Source organism: Anabrus simplex, chromosome 1 (genome assembly GCF_040414725.1).
Source record: "Anabrus simplex isolate iqAnaSimp1 chromosome 1, ASM4041472v1, whole genome shotgun sequence".
NCBI classification, from domain to species: Eukaryota; Metazoa; Arthropoda; class Insecta; order Orthoptera; family Tettigoniidae; genus Anabrus; species Anabrus simplex.
Genome location: NC_090265.1, coordinates 207,930,825 through 207,954,332, shown reverse-complemented (window position 1 = coordinate 207,954,332; position 23,508 = coordinate 207,930,825). Strand labels below are relative to the sequence as shown.

The window sequence follows — 23,508 nt, the reverse complement described above, 5'->3', positions numbered from 1 at the left end:
TTTTCCATGCCTGTTGGCATTGCGGAGTCCACTGAAACTTAACACCTTTTTTACGTAGAGCGTTTAATGGAGCTGCCACTGTAGCGAAGCGTGGAATGAACTTATTATAATAGTTCGCTTTGCCTATGAAGGACTGAAGCTGCTTGAGGTTCTGAGGTGCTGGCATGTTTACTATCGCTGAGACATTCTGTGTACTAGGACGAATTCCATTCTTATCAAGTATATGTCCTAGGTAGTGAACTTGAGGCTGAAAGAAGGTACATTTAGCGAGATTCGCTCGTAGGCCATTGTCTTTCAATTTCTGGAGAAGGAGGCGTAGATTGGTTAGATGTTCCTGATGATCTTTTCCAGTAACAATAATATCATCCAGGTAGTTAGCACAACCGGGAATGGAGGCGGTGAGTTGAGCCAAATAGCGCTGAAAAATAGCCGCTGAGGATGAAACACCGAATGGGAGCCGCTGGAGCTGAAGCAGTCCGAGAGGAGTGTTGAGTGTGAGAAATTTCTTAGATTCTTCGTCTAAAAGTAGCTGGAGATATGCTTCTTTAAGATCAACTCGAGAGAAGAATTGTCCACCAGAGAGACGACGGAATAAGTCTTCTGGACGTGGAATAGGAAAGATATCTGTGTCGAGGTGTGCGTTGACTGTAGATCGAAAATCGCCACAAAGTCGAACATTACCATCAGGTTTCTTGATTACCACGAGTGGAGTAGCCCATTGACTAGAAGTAACTGGTACAACAATGCCAGTTTGTATCCATCTTTCTAATTCTTTCGTGACCTGGTCGTGAAGTGCTAGGGGTACTGAACGTGCTTTGAGGAAGCGAGGCTTAGCTCCGGATTTCAGCTGTATGTGAGCTGTATAGTCTTTGGCTGTTCCGAGCTGAGAGTCGAAGACTTCAGGAAACTGCGCTAGGAGAGCGGTAACGTCAGAAGTAGGATGCAGTGTAGATACGACGTTAATGTTGTCATGTATCTGGAAACCAAATAAGTTAAATAGATCCATGCCCATAATGTTTGATGCAGTGTAGTTGTTAACTACGAGAAGAGGAATGGCCTTCTGAATTCCTTTATAACTAGCCTGAAGCTTGATTTGACCTTTGATGTCAATTTTCTTCTTGTTAAATGTCACGAGCTGGATGTCAGCTGGAGAGCATGAAGGTGAACCTAAGTCGTGGTAGGTAGTCAGGTTAATAATAGAGACAGGTGATCCAGTGTCTAATTGAAAATCGACAGATCGATCAGAGAATGAGAGAGGAATGATGATTTTGTGAGAATCCTTTGTGGGAAGAATAAGATTGATCTGATCAACTTCCATGTCTTGGCGGGGCTGTATATGCTTCCGGCGTGCTGCAGTAGTCTTAGCAGTGCGGAGCGAACTTTGACAGACAGTCTTAATGTGTCCAAGTTTATTACATCGTTCACAAGTAGCTTTGAAAAAACGACAGTCACGACGTTCATGATGCTTGAAACAGCCTCGGCAGGAAGGCAGGAGTTTCGAGGTGCTTTTAGAATTGGGCTTCCGTGTAGCATTACGAGAGGGAACCTGGCGAGAATGCTTGGTGGAGAGGGCCTTATCCGTACGGTTCACTGTAGCAGAGGACTTGCGGGCCTGAGGCGAGACTTGTGCAACTTCGTGTGGAGAAGCTATGGCTGCGGCAGTCTTGGTAGTAAGCTCATAAACCGTAGCAATACGCTGGACGTCTTCTAAAGAAGGGTTACTCAGCTTGACAGCGTCAAAACGTATTTTGTCTTCAGGAGTATGTAAAATTATCATGTCCCGAATGAGAGAATCAGTGTAGGATGAACCACAACCGTCCTTGGAGCAGATGAACTGGCAGGGTTTAGCTAGACCACGCAATTCAGTTATCCATTCAGTATGTGTCTGATGGGGTTGCTTTCTGCACTGAAAAAATTTATAGCGAGCAGCCACTACGTGAGGAGCTTTGGCATAGTGTTCTGTGAGACGGGCCAAGAGCTGCGTGAAGGGTACCTCAGATAAGTGTTCTTCCGGACTTAATTTACGTAGTAATTCACACGTAGCATTGCCAACCGAACTAAGAAATAGTGCGCGGCGGCGTTGATCATCTGTGACAGAATGGCAGACGAAATGCTGTTGTAAACGGGCTAAATAAACTGACCATTCTTCCTTAGCTGGATCAAAAGCAGAGAACGGAGGAATAGCTGATGGCTGTGTAGAGATAGAAATAGCTTGAATAGCCTGAATTAATGCTGCCTGTTGTTGTTGCATAAACTGTTGTTGTTGCTGCTGTAAGGCTTGGAAGACCGTAGCGAGTTGTTCCGCAGTAGCCATTGCGAGATGCGTGCAAGAAAGAGTAAGGTAAGCTGTGTGTCAGAACTGGTTGGAGTGTCGTTGTTGTTTAGCACGTCGCCGTAGAGTTGATAACTGGGCCCGTTGAATTGTAGTGTCGTGTTTACCTCGTTGCTATAGAGTTGGCGATTGGGGCTGATGACGTGTAGTTTGTTGCTTGTTACCTCGTCGCTATAGAGTTGGCAACTGGGGTTGAAGAATGGTAGGCTGTTGCGTTTTTACCTCGTCGCCATAGAGTTGGCAACTGGGGTCGAAGAATTGTAGGTTGTTGCTTTTTACCTCGTCGCCATAGGGTTGTGTTGTAACCAAAGTTGAAGTTTACAAAACACAACTTTTATTGCTTCACTTTATGATATTTACACAAATAACTGAAATTTATTTTGAAGCAAAAAGGAATATTGAATCTTGAGAAAAGTCTGTCTTTATACAATATGTACAGGTTTACAGTCTTTATATACACTTCTATCTTGAAAAGATAGTCTTTGTGAATTGACACGTTGATAGTCGAGAACTATCTGGCACACTAACATAAATGTCTTTTAGAGTCCTTGTTTGTTGAAGTGCCTGAATTCCTAAAAAGCAAGTTCAATTGATTGAAGAAATTCCACCTAGCGAAACTAAGGGAGCTTGCATAATTTAGGGGATGAAAATGGCTTGTGAAAGAATTACGGAACATAGGCAGCGGAAACAGGTAAGGGAGCGGTGACCAGAGGTGAAACCTCGTACTGCCAGAAATTCAGTCCACCTGGTCGAAGCACATTTTCAAGAGGAGTAGCCTCCGTGCTCGACGTAGGGTGTATTCTGGAGCTGGACACCGGGGCAAGTGGGCAAGTGAGCAGGCAGGGAGCTCCTATTTATAGTACACTCGATGGTCAGGCACGCGCACTGAGGGCTGCGCGTCGAAGCAAGCAGAATGATACACAGGCGCGCGTGCAGCTGGCTGTCGGAGCGAGAAGTGAGCGCCGGACATACAACACATACACCCAGCCCCCGTGCCACTGGAATTAACCAATTAAGGTTAAAATCCCCGATCCGGCCGGGAATCGAACCCGGGGCCCTCTGAACCGAAGGGCAGGACGCTGACCGTTCAGCCAACGAGTCGAACAACTAGACTACTGTTTTCGAAGGACTGAAAAGCCTTTATATTATATTAAGTAGACACTGAAAAGTATGTTTTTTCAACAAATAAACTGAATTTAATTTAATTTCATCACGAATGAGTTCGCTTATATGAACATGTTTGCAATGAAGCATGTAGTAGAATGACCCAGCCCATAGGGTGGACAGAGTAGTGGAAAAGGTTTCGACTTAAAAGCGGCTCGTTTTTGCTAGTTTCGGGAAGTGGAGGGTTGGTCCCAAACGTCAGCTTTCCTAAGAATGGTTTTCCGTAGTTTTACTTTCTCCTGTGCTAAGGCGAGTGCCGGGACAGTTCCTATTTTAGGCCACGACTCCACCCAACTTACCTCACACCACTGCCACAGATCTGCCTGACCTAAGAAGTGGCGTTACCGTCTAGGAGCAGGCCCATCTATTACCCACCCACCGGCCCAGCGGTCCACCATTAGGAAGGCTTCCTTCACCACCGTTATACCCGGAGGTCCGGGTTCCATTTCCGGCCAGGTCAGTGACTGTTACCTGGACCTGAGTCCTGCTACGAGGTCTACTCAGCCTACGAGAAGAAAACTGAGGAACTATGGGGACTATGAGTTGGTGGCGCCGGTCTACAAAGCCATAAACAGCTGCCGAGAGGATTCTTCGCGCCGACAACGCGTCGACTCGTGATCTGTAAGCTTTCTGGCTAAGCAGCGGGCGATTGGCTTTTCAAGGCCATCAAGGCTGTAACGTTATGTGATTTGGGGACGTAGTAGAATATCCTTTGTTTCTGTTCTAAATTTGCAATTTCTGTGAATTCCTTTTCCACGTTTTTATAAAAACCACCTTAACCATTTACCATTCTATGCTCCATCTTCTTTACTGAAATATTTCTCATTGCTCCAGAGCAGCTATAGAATGTATTCTTATCTACAACCATTCCTTCTTTCGCTCTCACTGTACATTTTACTTCAACATATTTCTCTTGGTCCGCCTCTGTGGTGTAGTGGTTAGCGTGATTAGCTGCCATCCCCGGAGGCCCGGGTTCGATTCCCGGCTCTGCCACGAAATTTTTAAAAGTGGTATGAGGGCTGGAACGGGGTCCACTCAGCCTCGGGAGGTCAACTGAGTAGAGGTGGGTTCGATTCCCACCTCAGCCATCCTGGAAGTGGTTTTCCGTGGTTTACCACTTCTTCTCCAGGCGAATGCGGGATGGTACCTAACATAAGGCCACGGCCGCTTCCTTGCCTATCCCTTCCAATCTTCCCATCCCTCCACAAGGCCCCTGTTCAGCATAGCAGGTGAGGCCACCTGGGCGAGGTACTGGTCATTCTCCCCAGTTGTATCCCCGACCAAGAGTTTGAAGCTCCAAGACACTGCCCTTGAGGCGGTAGAGGTGGGATCTCGTGCTGTGTGCGAGGGAAAAGCCGACCCTGGAGGGTAAACAGATGATGATGATATTTCTCTTGTATCGCAGAGAAGCTTTAGCTGGGGGAACAAATTTGAAATTAGCTCCGATGGATAGACGAATGTTTACGAATAAACATCATCAGATCATACGCGAGCCTAATTGAAGTGCTTTCACTATTGTCATCCGTGGTTTCCCATTTTCACACCAGGCAAATGCTGGGGCTGTACCTTAATTAAGGCCACGGCCGCTTCCTTCCAACTCCTAGGCCTTTCCTATCCCATCGTCGCCATAAGACCTATCTGTGTCGGTGTGACGTAAAGCCCATAGCACTGTTGTCAATTGAGTGAAGGATGATTACCTTTTTCTCTGAAATAGTGAAGTGTACACAGATATTTGTTGTTTCTGTATCTTTAAGAAGTCGAGATTATGCTACATTTGACCAAATAATGTTTAAAATATGCTCAGTCACGTAACAATGACATGATTTAAAGCAGTATTTTAATTTAATAACTACGTTTTTCACAACAAGAATTTATCTTCGTTTAAATAACTCATTGGCATCAACAAAATAATTGCTTGCTTTCCTATTCAAGTAGGCCTAATAGTGTACAGTTTGCGTTCACAAATAATCTTTAAGCCTCTTATCAGCCTTAACGCCATGTCTTACATATTCGATTTTATGAATTTGATGTACAGACTACACAATTTATAAAACACCAATTTAGATGCTGCTTGTTGTTTTAAGGGGCCTAACATCGCAGGTCATAGGCCCCAGCATACCAATTTAAATGGCGACATGTGGCCTGTCAATAATGTGAATAAAGCAAGTTTTAGTTAACATGCAGTCTCTCCGATGAAGAGCGTAATTTCCGATGAAATACGTAAGCCTATTGAGAGATGCATAAGTGAACATCTCCCGAACAACCCCTCCTCTTCTAGACCATCACGCCGGGGATTGGAAGTCCCGCTCGTATTCCTGTTAATATCTGGTCTCTCTGGACCCTGTGAGCTGACAGAGTTTTTGCTCTGTTGGTTATGGCATGTACCTTAACAATACGCTGAAAACTACGGCTACTAATGAGTGTAGCGCACGGAACGGCCAAAAGCACTCAGGCGCCATTAGTTCCTGCTTACCCTTCAATCTGTCGGCTAGCTGAAGCTCGTGTCTGAGCGCGTTTCTTTCATAACACGACAAGAGGGCTCTTCTTTGCGAACGGAATTTCTGCTTCGTTCGTTGAACACTCCAACTGAAGACCTGCTCGTAATATTAAAAAAAAAAAATACGGTGTAATAGATCACTGCTGATGTATATAAAGACCGCAGTCTGATTGAGTAAACGTATACGATGTGTTTTTAATGCCCTGTTTGAATTCAAAGCATGTTACTTTAATACGCCTACCTTTAACGAGGAAGTCCCAAATCTGGAGCCTGGAAAGCAAATTCCTTGGTGGTTATTAGAAATTCAAAATTCAACAACAACAACAGCAACAACAACAATAATAATAATAATAATAATAATACCGAGCTCGATAGCTGCAGTCGCTTAAGTGCGGTTAGTATTCAGTATTCGGGAGATAGTGGGTTCGAACCCTACTGTCGGCAGCCCTGAAGATGGTTTTGCGTGGTTTCCCATTTTCACACCAGGCAAATGCTGGGGCTGTACCTTAATTAAGGCCACGGCCGCTTCCTTCCCAGTCCTAGCTCTTTCCTGTCCCATCGTCGCCATAAGACCTATCTGTGTCGGTGCGACGTAAAGCCAATAGAAATAATAATAATAATAATAATAATAATAATAATAATAATAATAATAATAATAATAATACAGAGTCGAAGACATCTGTATGGTGTTGGTAGAATTATTATGTTCTTAGTAGCTTCTTCCCTAGCAGTGCACGTACGAATCTTTTCTTTAGAGATATTTTGGTAACTACTGGCTTCGTGAGAAGAGAAGATTTCAAGAATTTGTATTCAAAGTACTACGGGTGCCGGCCTCGTGGTGTAGGGGTAGCGTGCCTGCCTATTATCTGCAGTCCCCGGGTTCGATTCTCGGCCAGGTGAGGGATTTTTACCTGGATTTGAGGGCTGGTTCGAGGTCCACTCAGGCTACGTGATTAGAATTGAGGAGCTTTCTAACGGTGAAATAGCGGCCCCGGTCTAGAAAGCCAAGAATAATGGCGGAGAAGATTAGTCGTGCTGAGAAGCGGTCGCTTGGTAGGCCAAGGCCCTTCAGGGCGGAAGTACCATGGGGTTAGATTAGGTTAGTCCTAAGGGAGGAATCACGTATGTTATGCTCCATTTTGTGTATTCATAGCGTAAAACACTGATCCAGTCGGACCACATAGTAAGTTATATTGAGGCCAAGATTATTATTATTATTATTATTATTATTATTATTAGTAGTAGTAGTAATAGTAGTGGTAGTAGTAGTAGTAGTATCATGACCAGTCAGGTGGCTTCAATTGTGGTCAATTCTCAATCATAATGATGACTTTTATGACTGGGTTTCAATATCTCTCATGTTATCAATACCTCTTAAATCGTTCTCCTAGAACCGAGAGACGTCAGTTTTACACCCTCACTGGAATTTTGAACTCATGACTGAGCTCGAATCGGAAACGATGTTCTCCGAGACAGTAGTTTATAACTGTAATATGCCTTTACTACAGAATGGCAGTTAAATGACATTCAGCTCTTGTTAATTAATTTTATAATGAAATTATGAGAACTCCACATTAATTTGCTTCTAAATCCATGAAATGTCCAATAAATCAATGAAGACGAAAATGTGCCCTTTCTTGAATTATTTCCTGTTCTTTAGCACTGCACAGTCCTTGTTTTAATATGTACAGCCGAGTTTTATGTTCTATAGAAATATGCGAAAATAACCTTGCATGTCGCTAGCAATAACATTAAATGCTTAAGTTCAGTGCATTTCTTCTCTATTACTCCCATAGTTCATCCATTTTCAATGGTTAGCACATGGTGCATGAATAATTAGCTCGTATTCCAGAAATTTACACATACAATTCTTAGTCATTCACTCTGTCCTAGCTTTCTTGTTAAAAGCGGGTTAATTACATCATAATTTTTAATCCCTCTTCTTGATTTAAAATAAAATGTTAATTATTTAGGCAACTATGTGCCTATTCTGTTCTTTCTTGGAGCACTGTTTTTATGTGAGCTTCAAGCATAAGCCCGACCTGCCAATCTCGGAAGAAGATTAATTTAACTTTCGCGGGAACTCTAAATTAAAATAGCAAGAGTATGAAGATGAAGTTTTCTCTTATTTAAGAAAAAAGTGGGGGAAGAGAAAATGCACTTCACTTCCAGTGTTGAGAATCACTTTTAAGGCTAAGAAAGTCTTCTCAAGAATATAAAAGAAAATGAGAAGCAGCCGGTGTGCAAAGTGAGTGCACTAAGTAAACAAAAGGAGAAGAGAAAAACAGGTTAGAAAGGGAGAGAGAGAATAACCTTCTCATTTGTTAGTATTGTCAAGAAATTTCCTCCTAAAATATTATACCTTATATTTTTCAAATGAATTTAGAGGAATTCCTTTTGAAACTTTCTATATTTCTTTATGCTTAATAACTTTAATCCAACAAATAAGATCATCGAATAATAATAATAATAATAATAATAATAATAATAATAATAATAATAATAATAATAATAATAATAGTAATAATAATAATAATAATAATAATAACTTGTACCCGTTGTTGACGGTTTAGTTTCTGTAACAATCGCAGAAACTACATCATTATAATCCCTTCATCTGTAATACCATCAAGCAGAAGCAACTTACAGCGGAAGAGACAGAAAACATCTTACTGTTAGTGTTATGCTATTTGTTGATTACAATCACCTGTTAACTCAGAAAATCACGAAAAATATAAAAATCACTACTATCCCCGTTATAAGCTCGCTCCTCATAAGATAAAAATGCATGGTATAAGAAAGGTCGAAAATAATATTTTATACCAAATATATTTTGTACCGTATAGTTTGTCGATACGGCTAATATTAAAGAGAAATACATTTCTTATCTTGGTCCCTTTAAAACAGTCTCAGCGTGCTCGGTGAAAATTCCGTGAAACAGAATGATAACCTTACATACTTACACATAGGCCTAGTCCCAAAAAGGATCTATTCTCTAATGGGTTAGGGACCGCTGGAGAATTGTATAGTTCTAAGCACCTGAGCACAAGGAGTGCCATGACTCAGAATATGTCCGAGATGCCCACTCCCAATCCATAGCAACTGATATCCCGACTCTCAGGAATACTTACTAGGCCACTCAGCCGTTGCCCATGGTTCATGAACTATGACGTTACTACTAACTCAAATCATGAAGCAATAATAATAATAATAATAATAATAATAATAATAATAATAATAATAATAATAATAATAATAATAATAATAATAATAATAATAATAATAATAATAATAATAATAATAATAATAATAATAATAATAAATAGGCCTATAACAACAGAACGGCAAAGAATATCCCTATAATGTTGCCTGTTTCATAAACTGAATTATTTTTTGATGATGTTCTTATCTTAATAACATTAAAAACACGTTTGTGTCCTTCAGTCGAACAGACTGGTAACTGAGCAAAGTCTTTTGGTCATAATCATTATCAAACTGTCCGACTCGTTGGCTGAATGGTCAGCGTACTGGCCTTCGGTTCAGAGGGTCCCGGATTCGATTCCCGGCCGGATGGGGGATTTTATCCTTTATTGGTTAATTCCAATGGCTCGGGGGCTGGGTGTTTGTGCTGTCCCTAACATCCCTGCAACTCACACACCCCACATAACTCTATCCTCCACCACAATAACACGCAGTTACCTACACATGGAAAATGCCGCCCACCCTCATCGGAGGGTCTGCCTTACAAGGTCTGCACTCGGCTAGAAATAGCCACACGAAATTATAATTATTATTATTCTCAAACTCAAGAACAAACTTTCAGAATATCGCGAAGATTGAAACTTTTCTCTTTCCTACAGGAATTAGACTGTGAGTACGTACGACCAACCCTTGTCCCATTTTTCTACGGAGCCGCTTATGAAATGATGTGAATCTTCGTAGCGAATTTTACGACCAGAGGCCCTTCTTGACGTCAACCTCAACAGAGGAGTTAATGAGATGAAACGAATAACGTGATAAATTGTAGTTTGAAGGTAGAGGGAGAAACCCGGTGTCGGCACACAGCCTACTTCCGTCGAATTCGACCAAGGGATCTGTTCAAGGCTTAACGACTCCACCAAACAGACGTGTCATTATCAATGCGCCATATGCCCTCACTTTATATGAACACTGTGAAGAGGTTTGGAATGTAATCCAGGCTTTTGGCAAGCAATCTAGTGATTAGAAATTGTATATACTACCACCTCTCCTACTCTGCCGGTCAACATTCTGACGGTGAACATTATTTTTTCGACCAATAGTACTCGAACCGGCTAAACACAGTGTCAGACCGTATAGCTAGACTTAACGCCTGTACCATCATCGCCTCCGAGGTGGGCCAGGAATTAGACCTTAGGTCCACCAAAGTCAGGTCAATGATTTCCCAAATTAGCAAGGTATTTTAGAAATAAGTTTTTCTTGAAATTAAAAAAAAGTTAGTCCTCTCCGTACAGGCCATGGTGGTCACTTGAAGAGTCGACGGCAAAGGTTTGCACTTTCCATAATTTAGGTACTATATGTGACAGTGCTCTTATTCTTGACGGGGAATCGAGTCCACGCCCTTCCGAGTGGATCCAGCACGCTCTTTCTGTCTTGGATAGGCAGTCCCGTATTTCTTCAATTAGTAGAAATATAATATAATATAAACAGATTTTTATACGTATTAATGAGAGTACAATTTCATTCATCGGTTTTTTCTCCTGTTAAATATGAAGGAACAACCAGTTACAAAGGTATAATTCAGATAAAGAATGTTAATAATTCTAATAGATGATAGCTATCATACAGCTGAAGAGAATTATTAGTAATCATGCTTACTGATCATACGACTAGGCCTAAAACGTTCCCACTTCTGGCGAGTTTTCTGGTGGGCGAATGAAATTCTTCTTCATCTAAGGAGCTTTTAAAGTCTTTGTATTAAAGAAACCAAGGTCTCCTTCAATTGTTATTTACGTACAATTGTTTAAAGTAAGACGTTTGTGGAGAAAATTCTGAGAACCAGTTACCAAGACTCCAGGATACATACGTTTTTGCTTGCGGGTTCGTTCTGCGCTTAGCCGATATCCAATTGCCCGGGCCTGCGAGCCTTGCTTTGGGCATTCTGGCCACCGTCGGAGCGCGTTCCACTCCCAGTGAGCCTGAAGTACACTCTGATCTACAGTTATACGAGTGTGAAGGAAGTAATATATTAATAAATCATCGATATATAGGAAAATTCATTATGAAGAATTCAGACGGACATTTAAACTTGTTAAGATTCCACAGAAATGTTTTTAAAACTCCTAGACTTCTGACTTGGCTTGTGAAGTTACGTGTATAACGTAATAACAAAACAAAATTTTTTCATGACATTTTCCATAACGTAACGTTGTAGTATGCCTTCCAGTTTATATATTTCTGTTAGATTACCGGTCTCTGTTGAGATTTATGTAAAAAGCGAAATTATAGAACTTCATTCGATAATAATCTACACGGAGATAATGGGATTTAATTGAACGACTGAAAATGAGTTGAGATAAATTTATTTGATGTAACAGGCCTGTGATACATTACTGTTCAACTATTCTTCTGGATATGAAGTATATAAAAAATAATAAATCATTCGAAAAGGAACGTAATTTTAGGTTAAAAAATGAGATTTTCGAATAAACAGTGGGTATGGGATACGTTATTTTAATGGCGTTCCATTAAGAGATACTGAATTCGAAATAACAAAGAGAAACATTTAAAACTAGTGTACGCTATGTCACAACGGAGGGCATTGCAAGTGACATACATGCACATGTTTAGTATTAGTGGAGATGATTAATTCCTTTCGCCAGGTTTATGTTCTTTAAAGAAGAAAGTGATTGATTGAATGCATTTTTTTTACCCATAACGGTGCGTTTATCACCCCTCCACCCGCGACTCCATTCAATCCATGCATAAAAAAATCTGATTCGAAACTTTCATAAAAATTGTTGAGCGAATGCAACAATACCGACCTCTTTATTTGAAATGGTCGGTCCTGACGGTAAAATTCCCCTGGTTCGCTGCGTGGTAACTTTTGTTCCTGCTTCCAGTCTCTTATTATACGACTCATTCTTTGTGCCCCATTTGCAAACCTCATTGTTGCAATTAAGTTATATAGAGGTTGCATATTCTCTACCATTGACCTTAATTCTGCACGCTGATTATTTGCAGCGTTAGACCTATCTCGTTAATATAAAGCTACTGTATCCTTTTTTCTCTAATTTTGATAATCACTGGCTACAAAAAAGAAACAGCTTGCTCTAATTAATTTGCTGTGTTTATAATCAAAATGTTCTGAATTAAGCCAAAAGAACTAAACACCCTGCTAGTAATTACGGAACGTTTAAAATGCATGTAATATCCATTGTTTGCGGTACAGGAACGGAATTGTGCTTGCTGTATTTAAAATGTAAAGCAGTATTATGTTAATGGACTATGATTGCTGGTTTTTATGATCAATCATTTTAATTGATTAATCTGCCTCAAATTACTGGTGGCCACAAGGATCTAAAATACTACAAAAATATAAATTAAAAGCTTACGGCAATTACGAACAAATGGAATGCAATATAAATATCGGTAACAAAAAATAAATTTGTGATTTACGATGCGTCGAGAGTGTTAAGATATGAATATATATAATGGTTCAATATTATGTAGGATCCATTCAGTTCTGTGAGGACAACGGCTTGGACGACATCTTCGTTAAATTTGAGTCTGTTGCACAAATCGACAAAGAAAGACGTAATCGTTCCTCTGGCTCTAACAATAAGTCGCACGTCATTGAGGCGATATTTATTAAGATAGTAAGGAATAGGGCTACATCAGTCGTATCTATTATTTCTCTTTTTGTCGACTTCTGGTGGATGCGTCACATTAGTCCCGAATCTGACGGTTAGATCGATTATACGTATGTCATTTCATTTCATTTCATTTCATTTCATTTCATTTCATTTCATTTCATTTCATTTCATTTCATTTCATTTCATTTCATTTCATTTCATTTTCTCAAAGGTGCTAATGTATCCGGCGCTTTGGTTGAATGGTCAGCGTACTGGCTTTCTATTCAGAGGACCCTGGGATCGACTCCACGCTTAGCCGGGGATTTTAATCGTGTCTGGTTAATCCCTCTGGCTCGTGAACTGTGGTTTGAGTTCGTCTTAATACACACCTTCAAATACACACAACGCATCACACAGTAAACCACCAGAACACTCAGTAGTGAATACTCCCTCCACGTAGGCATCCCTCAGGAAAGGCATCCGGTCATAAAAGTAGGTTAAATACTTTCATAAATGCCTACCCTGGGTTACTGAGCAAAGGTCAGGAAGGGGGAGGGGGAGTCGAAGATGATGTTGTTCATTCGACGAGTGCTGCCAGTAGGTATGCATTGTTTTCAGTATTGTGGAAGTTGTTTTCCTCTTTGTTAGTGATGTGACGTCGCACTAAAACTGACTGGTTTTCGGTGACGTTGGGATGAGAAAAGACTAGATCTGAAAAGAAAGCATTCGTCCTTATTATACCTTCATACCCGTGACACATGCGGCCTACTGCAGTTTTGGGCCGTGGCTTGCTGAGGTGATTGCTTCCCACTCACATAATAGAGAGAACATGGTTAGCGTAACGATATCCTAACCCTTATTGCTTGGCTTTCGTGACTACGTCCTAATATGGTCTCAGGAGACTGGTTGAACTCCGTTCCAACCACCAGTCCAGAACTAAAATCCCTGGACTGGCCGAGAATCGAAACCGGCAAGACTCCGGGTAAGAGGCAGCTACGCTACCTTACTGCACAGGGCTGACTATTTCCACTAACACCCTAGAAATTATAGGACTAAATAGTTTATTTTCTTATATTTTGTGCAGGTATGCATGATGGGCAGAATGGTGCTCTGGACATAGGGGCAGTTTTTGAATTACAGTAGCTGTTGAAGAAAGGGATTGTATTGAGTAATTTTGTGCAGAGTAATCCCTTAGACAGATCTTATCTTAGTAGGATGCCGTAGAAGTTATTTTTGTCGTGACTATCAAAATAACTGCCAAAGGTTTCAAAGTAGTGATCGTTTTGAAGAGAAACTGAAAAAGATCAAGTGACGATCATTAAATTAAGTCTGATTTCGAGTTAAGTGATGCAGAATTAGACGATGCCACAGCGCTATTGCAAACGTAAGTTTGAGTAGGCACTTGATTTATTCACAGAATATTGTAAACAGATCACTGGAAGGCATCACATTCTAAAACAAAAATGGATAGATGAATATAGACGATATCTATTCAGCCTAACTAAGGATGGCAGCAGAAGCAAGGAAGACCTTTCTTAAGGAAAGAAATTTACTGACTTCGAATATTGAAACAGGAATTAGAAAGCTGTCTTTTAAGACTTTCGTCTGGAGCGTGGCATTGTATGGAAGTGAAACATGGACGATAACTAGTTCACAAAGAAAGAGAATGGAAGCTTTTGAAATGTGGTGTTACAGAACAATGCTGAAGGTGAGGTGGATAGATCGAATCACAAGTGACGGGATACTGAATCGAATTGGTGAGAGGAGATCGATTTGACTAAATGTGACGAGAAGAAGAGATACAATGATGGGACAGATCTTAAGATACCCAGGACTCGGTCAGTTTGTTTTTGAGGGAAGTATAGGGGAAAGGAAATGTAGGGGTAGAACAAGGTATGAGTACTGTATGACAAGCAGAATATAGCAGATATAGGATGCGGCAGTTACGTAGAAATTCTTCTTCTGCATTCTGTCATACAGCTTCATACTCATTGAAGTAAGTTGAATGAATGACTACTGATCTGCATTTAGGGCAGACGCACAGGTGGCAGATTCTCTGTCTGTTGTTTTACTAGCCGTTTCTTAAATGATTGCAAAGAAACTGGAAATTTATTGAACATCCCCCTTGGTAAATTATTCCAATCCCTATCTACCCTTCCTATAAACGAATATTTGCCCCAATTTGTCCTCTTGAATTCCAACTTTATCGTCATATTGTGATCTTTTCTACTTTTAAAGACACCACTCAAAGTTATTCGTATACTGTTGTCCTTCCACGCCATCTCTCCACTGACAGCTCGGAAAATACCACTTAGTCAAGCAGCTCGTTTCCTTCCTCCCACGTCTTCCCAGCCAAACTCTGAAATATTTTTGTAACGCTACTCTTTTGTCGGAAATCACCCAGAACAAATCGAGCTGCTTTTCTTTGGATTTTTCCAGTTCTTGAATCAAGTAATTCTGGTGAGGGTCCCATACACTTGAACCATACTCTTGTTGGGGTCTAACATGAAAAGGTTAGCACAGAATACGGTGGCGTGGAGTGCTGCATCAAACCAGTCTATGGACTGTTGACTCAAACAACACACTATGTAGCCTATGTAATATTGCATGAATCTTATTGGTGGAGATGATTGTTATTTTAAGGTTCAAAACTTCCTATTTTTATCCTATGTATGTATGCAACATATGTACGGTCTTCTAAAACCAATTAGGCCCTACATGCAAGATATGTTTCTGAGTAGAATACGCTTCGGCTTAATAGCGGCTAGCTTTGGAACCCTTGCAGTTCTGCATTCAGGAGGTGGAAGGGCTGGTACCCACCGTCAGCTCTCCTTATAATGGTTTTCCGTGGTTTCCCATTCTCCTGCACTACGGCAAACGCCGGGACAGTTCCTATTTTCGGCCATAGCCGCACCCACCTTACCTTCTCCACAAATCATATGACTGATACAAATCTCCGTGGCCTAAGCGACGGCGTTAGCGTATAGGATACCTGCTGTGTCCTGGCCTGGTATGGAATGTAAACTTAAAAACACCCCCATCCCAACCTCCAACATATATTCAGTTGAGAATAATAACTAACAAACGACTATACATTTTTTTAAATCAATAATTTTAAACTTAGTAGGCCTATGTGAGAAAAAGAGTAATTACTAAGCTGCACCTTAGAGGCTCTACTTTCTAAAATGAGACATGAAATTTCCGCTGGTAAGGAGACTAGACCGCAAAATAGCTCGCACAGGTGTGCAATTTAGCCAAATGGTTCCCTAGAAATATGTTTTATAATGTAAGTTGATGCTTTACGAGGGAACCCAGGACCACAACAACTAAGCTATAGCTTTACGTCTCCCTTGGGGGCCATGTCACTTAATGAAGCGCTTGTGAGGACGGGACCTGCGGTTAGAAAAATATGCGCTGCACGATGCAAATTAATTAGCACTCGTAATTTTACGATCACATAAAATGTTGACACGACACAAATCAGCATGAATTATTTATTAAACCTGACAAAATTTAATGACATCTTACGAAGAGAAAGTCTTGAGAATTCTTTAACAAACAGGGGTTGGTTAGATTAATGTTACTTACGGACTCAACCTGCAACGGTTTTATAATTGTAAGTAGTCCTCTAAAACATTTCCTGAAATTTAAAGACAAAAATTACAGCAGGGTCTCAGAATGTGATTGCTAGACCTCGGATTTTAGACAAATGCCAGTTTAGTTCCTTTAAGTGGCAGTAGTATATAATTGCAAATGATAACAATTCATGTCAAATATGGACTACTAGATGCATTTAATTGTGTATAAAATAACATAAAATGACGACATTTTTACTGTTGGCTACTCAAATGGAAATTCTAAGTTCCCATGGAAGGAATTAGATTCTTTTCCACCAATAGAGCATATCAAAAATCAGATCAAAAATTAGATGGATGGCTTTTCCAGCGTTTGCTCTATTAACCAGCGTTTCGTCTTAGGTCTGACACTAGACTCTTCAGAGCAAACGCCGGAAAAGCCATCCATCTAATTTTTGATCTGATTTTTGATATGCTCTATTGGTGGAAAAGAATCTAATTCCTTCCATGGGAACTTAGAATTTCCATTTGGAATTGCTAGGCGGGCATTAATTCCATTGTGGAGTTTTATCTCCCGTATGCAGTTACCAGACTGTGCTTCATAAATAAGCTTCTGATAAGTTCACCTGTGCACTCTCAACACACTTCGTCGCGCCCAACTTTTTGCGGCTGGGTGGCTCTTTCCTCATCGTAGCCTCAGCCGGGCCAATCAATAATAATTAGGCAGACGCCTCGTTGGCAGTCGCCTCCCTCCTCAACATGTATGCCTATCTTGTTAAGGGCGTGGACACATCTATTCCAGACTCGTACATTTACGAGAGAATTGCTGGTGGCCCCAATGACCCTCTCGGCTCGTCGCTCTCCGAAGTTATCCGGCTTCAAGACCGTCTTTCGGGTCAACCTTCACCGGATGTTCTGCTTCTATATCGAGACTCGTATGAAGGATACTGCCTGACAACCAATCGTCTCTTTCTCAAGAATCGTCACCACGAAGTGGTCACCGCTCCCGAGCATCTCTTGCGAGATCTGCGTCATCTTCCAGACCCTCCTGTCACTATTCTATCCCGTTACCCGCATAAACCAGCGCAAACCTCTGCTCCCACTACCACACCTACTACTATTACTACTACCACTACTACCCCGTCCACCACCACTGCTTCCCCTTCCATCGTTCTTACTACCTCCAGTCATCATTCTCCCATCATGTCTGCCCCATTCACATCCCTCCCTCGTTCTAATTTGCCTCCAGATCCTTCCATTGCGGTTACAGTCGCCGACCATTCAACTGGCGCTCCCACTTCGCCACCCTTCCCTCTTTCGACTAGTCCTGTCTGCGACACTGACCCACTCCTTCCCGCCTTGGATCCGTCTTTCAGCCGTTCTCCGGATACCGTCAACACGGCTCCAACACACCTCACTGGCAACGCAGATGTTTCCCGACCAGCGCGCCAACTGTCTCCCCCTCCAAGCTGTGTCATCCGGGGGATTGATCCTGCTATCACCGAACGGGACCTCCTTCACGAACTGCAACGGACAGGCGTCCCAGCTCGCCGGGCGATTCGGATTTTTAACGATGAAGGCCCGACCTTCATGATGCGTCTACAACTGTCATCTGCTGCTGACGTCGATCATCTCATTGCGACTGGAATCCGTTTTCGCCGTCGAGCGTATAGAGTGGAACCTTCCCGCTCCTCATCTCGTGCCGGCCCCCTGTTCTCTCCCACCCCTCCTCTTCGTTCTCCTCCCATCACGCCTCCCTCCCCACCGTCGCCCACAGTCAACCTCCCTGTTACACAACCACCTTTTGTCCTACCCCCTCACCAGATTTTGGACCTCCTCCGTCTCTATGCCACTTCCGTCACGAATATGACCACTATCCTCTACTACCTCCTCTTACAATACTATCCCATTCCGTACTCACACTTCCTTCCGCAACCCCCTCTCCCACCCACTAATTTGATGTAAATATATGTAACACTTTTCCTGTATACTGTACTCTGCTTTCTCATGTATTTTGTTCTTTTCTGCTATTGCGCGCCCGAGATATACCAACTCCTCCCTCAATAAACATGTACCCAGTTGGGGTCCGCCCCGGCGTGTGTGGTGTGGGTCTGCCCTGTGGGCCCCTTTGCGGATCACGGCCCCCTGCGCCACAGCTATACCCTGCTCTTTTACGTATGTACGATACATACTCTCTTAACTATGTCTTTCAGTACTATTTCCTTCCTTCTCATGGCCGAAGAGCTGCTTTGTTCAGCTGATGGCCCGCCTCCCCTTTGGGAGGAATGAAATGACCTCATGGACGGACGGACGGACGTTCACCTGCATACACCCCAGCGTCAGTGGGTAGGGTCTGACACATCCCACTCTGAAGAGTCTAGTGTCAGACCTAAGACGAAACGCTGGTTAATAGAGCAAACGCCGGAAAAGCCATCCATCTAATTTTTGATCTGATTGTTGGCTACTCTCCAAAATGCGTAAAATAGACAACTTTTAAACTTTAACCGAGCGAGTGGCTTCGCGGTTTGGGTCACGTAGCTATCAGCTTGCATTCAAGAGATAGTTGGTTCGAATACTACTGTCGGCAGCCCTGAAGATGGATTTCTGTGGTTTTCCCATCTTCACACCAGTCTAATTTCGAGGCTGCACGTTAAGGATACGACCACGTCCTTCCCACCCCTAGTCCTTTCCTATCCTACCGTCACCATACGAACTACCCGTGTCAGTGCGACGTAAAGCAAACAGTAAGAAAAACACTCTGCTCAAGCTCTGAAGATATATAACTGGCTTTTAATGCTCTTCTTAATCCCAGAATGCATGCGGATTCCCCCCCCCCCCATAATTATGTATTTTAACATTTCATGTATTCGTTTCTTTTATCGAATGGTTTACATTGACTACGTGCACCGTCTTTTAGTTCGAATCGATTCTAGACAGCATAACCTCTGGAGTTCACAGATATCCCATCGTGAGTATTATCTAATGGTTCAGAAAGAAAGATCTGAATATGAAATTAAAGTTTCTGCAGAATCAAGTAAACACTTCTCATTATAAAGGGGAATTAAAGTATATAGAGAATGGACAGCTGCAAACTTTACAGTCATCAAGAAATATAATATCATAGCTGCAAGATTAGAGCCTGAGAAAGTATAATATGGCTGAAGTGTGAACAAAACAGACGGTGTCACGAAATTGGTTACAATTATGTATTTCAAAGTTTTCGTGCCTGCTAGCATTCGCATTTTCTCTTCTGTTAATAATCTCAAACTAATATTATACAGTATATTATTCTTATTGGTCTTTGCTCAATTATATCAATAATATATTATTATTTTAGCGCAATAAGTGGTAATTTCGAACATACAGTGTTCGTACATTATGAAAGTAACACGGATTTTTTTGTTTCATTTATATATTCTCGGATAGCGTAATGCAACTAGGGCCTACATAAATACTATTTGTTTCACGTGAACAAAATAAAGCTATTTTAGACAGACCAAATTTGTGTGCCATCTTCTAATGTGGAGAAAAGATAAAGGACACCATAACTCACCGCTGGATTTCAATAACTGACATGCGGAGTCACTTTGGAATAACACCTCTGCCGATATTCTTAGAATTCCCATTCCATTTGTCGAGCTGCCTAAGATTTTAATGACAGATCATAGACGGCGCTGCTGTTACATTACGGAAGTTGTTTTAGAGAGAGTTATGGTGGCTAGAAATTGAGAAATGCTTGAGTGTTAGATTGTCTGTTACAGTGCAAACGATCCCAGATTAGGAAACGCACACGAGTTCTACAGACATACAACGTAGCGTAAATTATATCCTGCAGTACATGAAGTGATTAATCCACTACTGCGTAATTCTGTAGAGATTGGTAGTGTGCATGTTGTTTGTAAATGAAGAAATTCGTATTAAAGCAAACACGAACACCCAGTCCTCGAGCCAGAATAATTAACCAAGCACAGCTAAAGTCCCCGGTCCAGTCATGAATCGAACTTGGGGCTCTCTGAACAAAAAGGCATTACGCTGACCATTCAGCCAAGGAACCGGATGCGCTTATACATATTCACTGAAGTTTAATGATAGGTTAGTTGTATATTTCGAGACTATTAATAATCTTGACCATAATGGCCAGTATTGGGACCGCATTACATGTCTCGAGAATATGTTAATGTCGTTTTTATACGGAGCTGATAAGATGGACTTTACTCCCATGCTACTATTCATCAATTTTTAATATGTCATATTTTACATGTCACAGTTTTAGTTTTAGAAGTGGGAAGCTCCTAATTCATTAGGTCTTATTGTAATATACGAATTTTAGCATATTTAGCTGAAGAAGAGAATTAACATATTCTGGAAACATGTAGCCTACTATATATTGTAAAGTGTGAAGTATAAGAAAATGTTTAATACACAGTATTGTCTAGGCGGATTATACACCTCTCTTTCTCGAGCCTTTATACACCAGCATTGCCTCAAATTCAAATAACTTTGCTATATACAGTTCTAGAAACATTTGAATAGACCTAACTCAAGTTGTCAGCCAGATTTACTCACAGTGTCATATGACGCGTACGATTACAAATTAAGCCTTAAAATAACATAACTAAAGCAGCTATTACAAATACAATAAAGCTATATTTTAACGCAGTTCATCTTTTCAAAATTAAATTAACACCTAAGAAGAAGAATGTCTTTCTCCATCAAGACTCGAGAATTGTTTACTGTTACGATAACTGAACTACGGCAGCAATGCATTGTTGCTAACTAAATGAAACTGTATTAGAACTTTGTTCATCATTCCTATTTAAAATCAATTTGACATGTAAAAAGAAAAAGAGAGGGTGCATTTTGAAATCAGGAGTAAAGTTCACCACTTACACTTAAGTCTTCAGCGATGTTCTACCCCATTTATACTATAGAACACTTTTGTCCATGATCTTTATATTACTATTGACACTAATAGTATATTGTTCCAATATTTTAAGGAACTTCATAGTATACTAAGAATGTCCTTGTTGTACTTTTTAAAAATTGATTTAAAAGATCGCCTTTCTGTACCAATTTCCACGCAAAAATTCCCAGTAGTTTTCCTCTTGGATATTTGCATTTTGGTGAATAGATTTAGGCCCCAATGAAAATAGTGTGCATATGGGCACAACACTTTTCTGAACCTCACATGGCATTTGTTGTTTCAGTTGTATTATTTACAGTTTTGTTAAATGAATAAACAAAGAATCAAGCTATTCTTTGACCCCATATTTTATTAATTTATTTGGATGGATCAATTACAAGTTAGAATTAATTCTTCATATGTAACTATTCCGAGGACGAACAAAAAATGGTTGCAATCAGTTAAAACCTGAAGGTGTTATACAAAAATCCATCTCAATATTCTATAGGCCTAATTTAAAAAATGGAAATGTGCCTTTTTTCTGAAGTCTACATAAATGAACCTCTTTATAATCTAGGTTCTTGATGAAAACCTCTTTTGTCAAGAGAGTGAGAAATTTGACTGTATTTACTTTTACATATTCTGCACATTTCAGACTTCGATGAGATTTTAAACGTAAAAGCGAGACAAACTATGTCATGCTGTAAGAGTGTAACAATAGTTCTTTACGCAAAGAAGTTTGAAAGCTATGTAAAGTAATTATGTTCCTACTTGATTTTCTTTACGCTAATTGATTTTCATATATAAGGTAATTCCGGGACAGGTGCCGCTCTGGTAGAGATGCCGCACACACTGTAGCTAAAGGTTCCCATCGTTACAGCTAGATGGCAATATGTGTAGTTTTTCAGTTTCTAAGGAAGAAGTACTGTCTGCAAGTGTGGTGAAATTTTCTCGTATATTACGTCAATTATAGCCGATATCATGAGGCGAGTACATGTTTCCTCCTGACAAAGTTTCTCCTTGTGTTAATTTATTGTATATTAAGTTGGTTTCAAATGCTTATATCAGACGTTTTTAGTACGGTAAATGCCAGAAGCATAACTGTACTTGACAGTAAGCGAATTTTAGGCCATGATAGCCTTGAGGTACGGCAACAGGAAGGTGCGACGTCTCTACCTGATAGTTGGGAGAGTTGCTGCACAACAATCCAGCTGAGATGCCTCATTGCTATCAGATTCTACAAGCGATCTGGAAACATTCAATACTATTCAGAGTGTACCGGTGTTTTATTCGAATATTTTATCATCTCACGATTCTTTCTACATAATCTAATTTTTATTGCTTTCATTGGTAACACTATTTTATTATATAAAATTATATTATTTTCAGAAATAAACATTTGCGACATGCCTGCTCAGTATAAGAGTAAGGGTACTGTTAAAAGACCTCAATGAAATGAGGAAAATTTAAGAGAGGCTGATAAAAGACTGAAAGCAAAAGAAATACCAATCGGGGAGGCAGAATGATACTATAGAATTCCGGAACGAACACTGACATTTAAAACGCAGTCAGGAAATCTGGGAAAAGGCTCTCTGGGTCCAGCAGGTATAGCTAATTCAATAATCACCGAAGTCAAATTTATATTCAAAAAAGGATGACTGTATCCAGTGTCTGAGTTACAACCAGTGACTGCATGAATCTTGCTCTACATGTAGACTGTTGCAGCAAAATTGCTAGAGAACAAAGTTTCAAGAAGCAATCTGTAAAATCTTGTAAGAGGATAAACATCTGTTTTTGATTGAAGAACCCTGCCTTAGACATGTTTGCAAATTACTATGTCAGGACAGAATTATATTCATTATGATTTTGTTGTTTCCTTTATACAACACGCCAGACCCGTGGTGTAGGGTGTAGCGTGCCTGCCTCTCGTCCGGAGGCCCCGGGTTCGATTCTCGGCCAGGTTAGGGATTTTTCTCTCAAGATTAGGACTGGTTCGAGGTCCACTCAGCCTACGTGATTAGAATTGAGGAGCTATCTGACGGTGAGATGGCGGCCCCGGTCTCGAAACCCCAGCATACGGCCGAGAGGATGCGTGGTGCTGACCCTCGTAATCTGCAGGCCTTCGGGCTGAGCAGCGGTCGCTGGGTAGGCCAAGGCCCTTTCAAGGGCGTTAAGCGTCGTGGGTTTTGATAAAACACAGTGAA

At 40.9% G+C, this 23,508-nt stretch overlaps 1 long non-coding RNA gene across 1 annotated transcript in view; it reads left to right on the top strand.

The window, feature by feature from the left end:
* Window positions 1–23,508, top strand: part of LOC136864012 (uncharacterized) — an 833,240-nt gene that overhangs the window by 188,175 nt on the left and 621,557 nt on the right. The gene's annotated exons all lie outside the window — the stretch shown is intronic.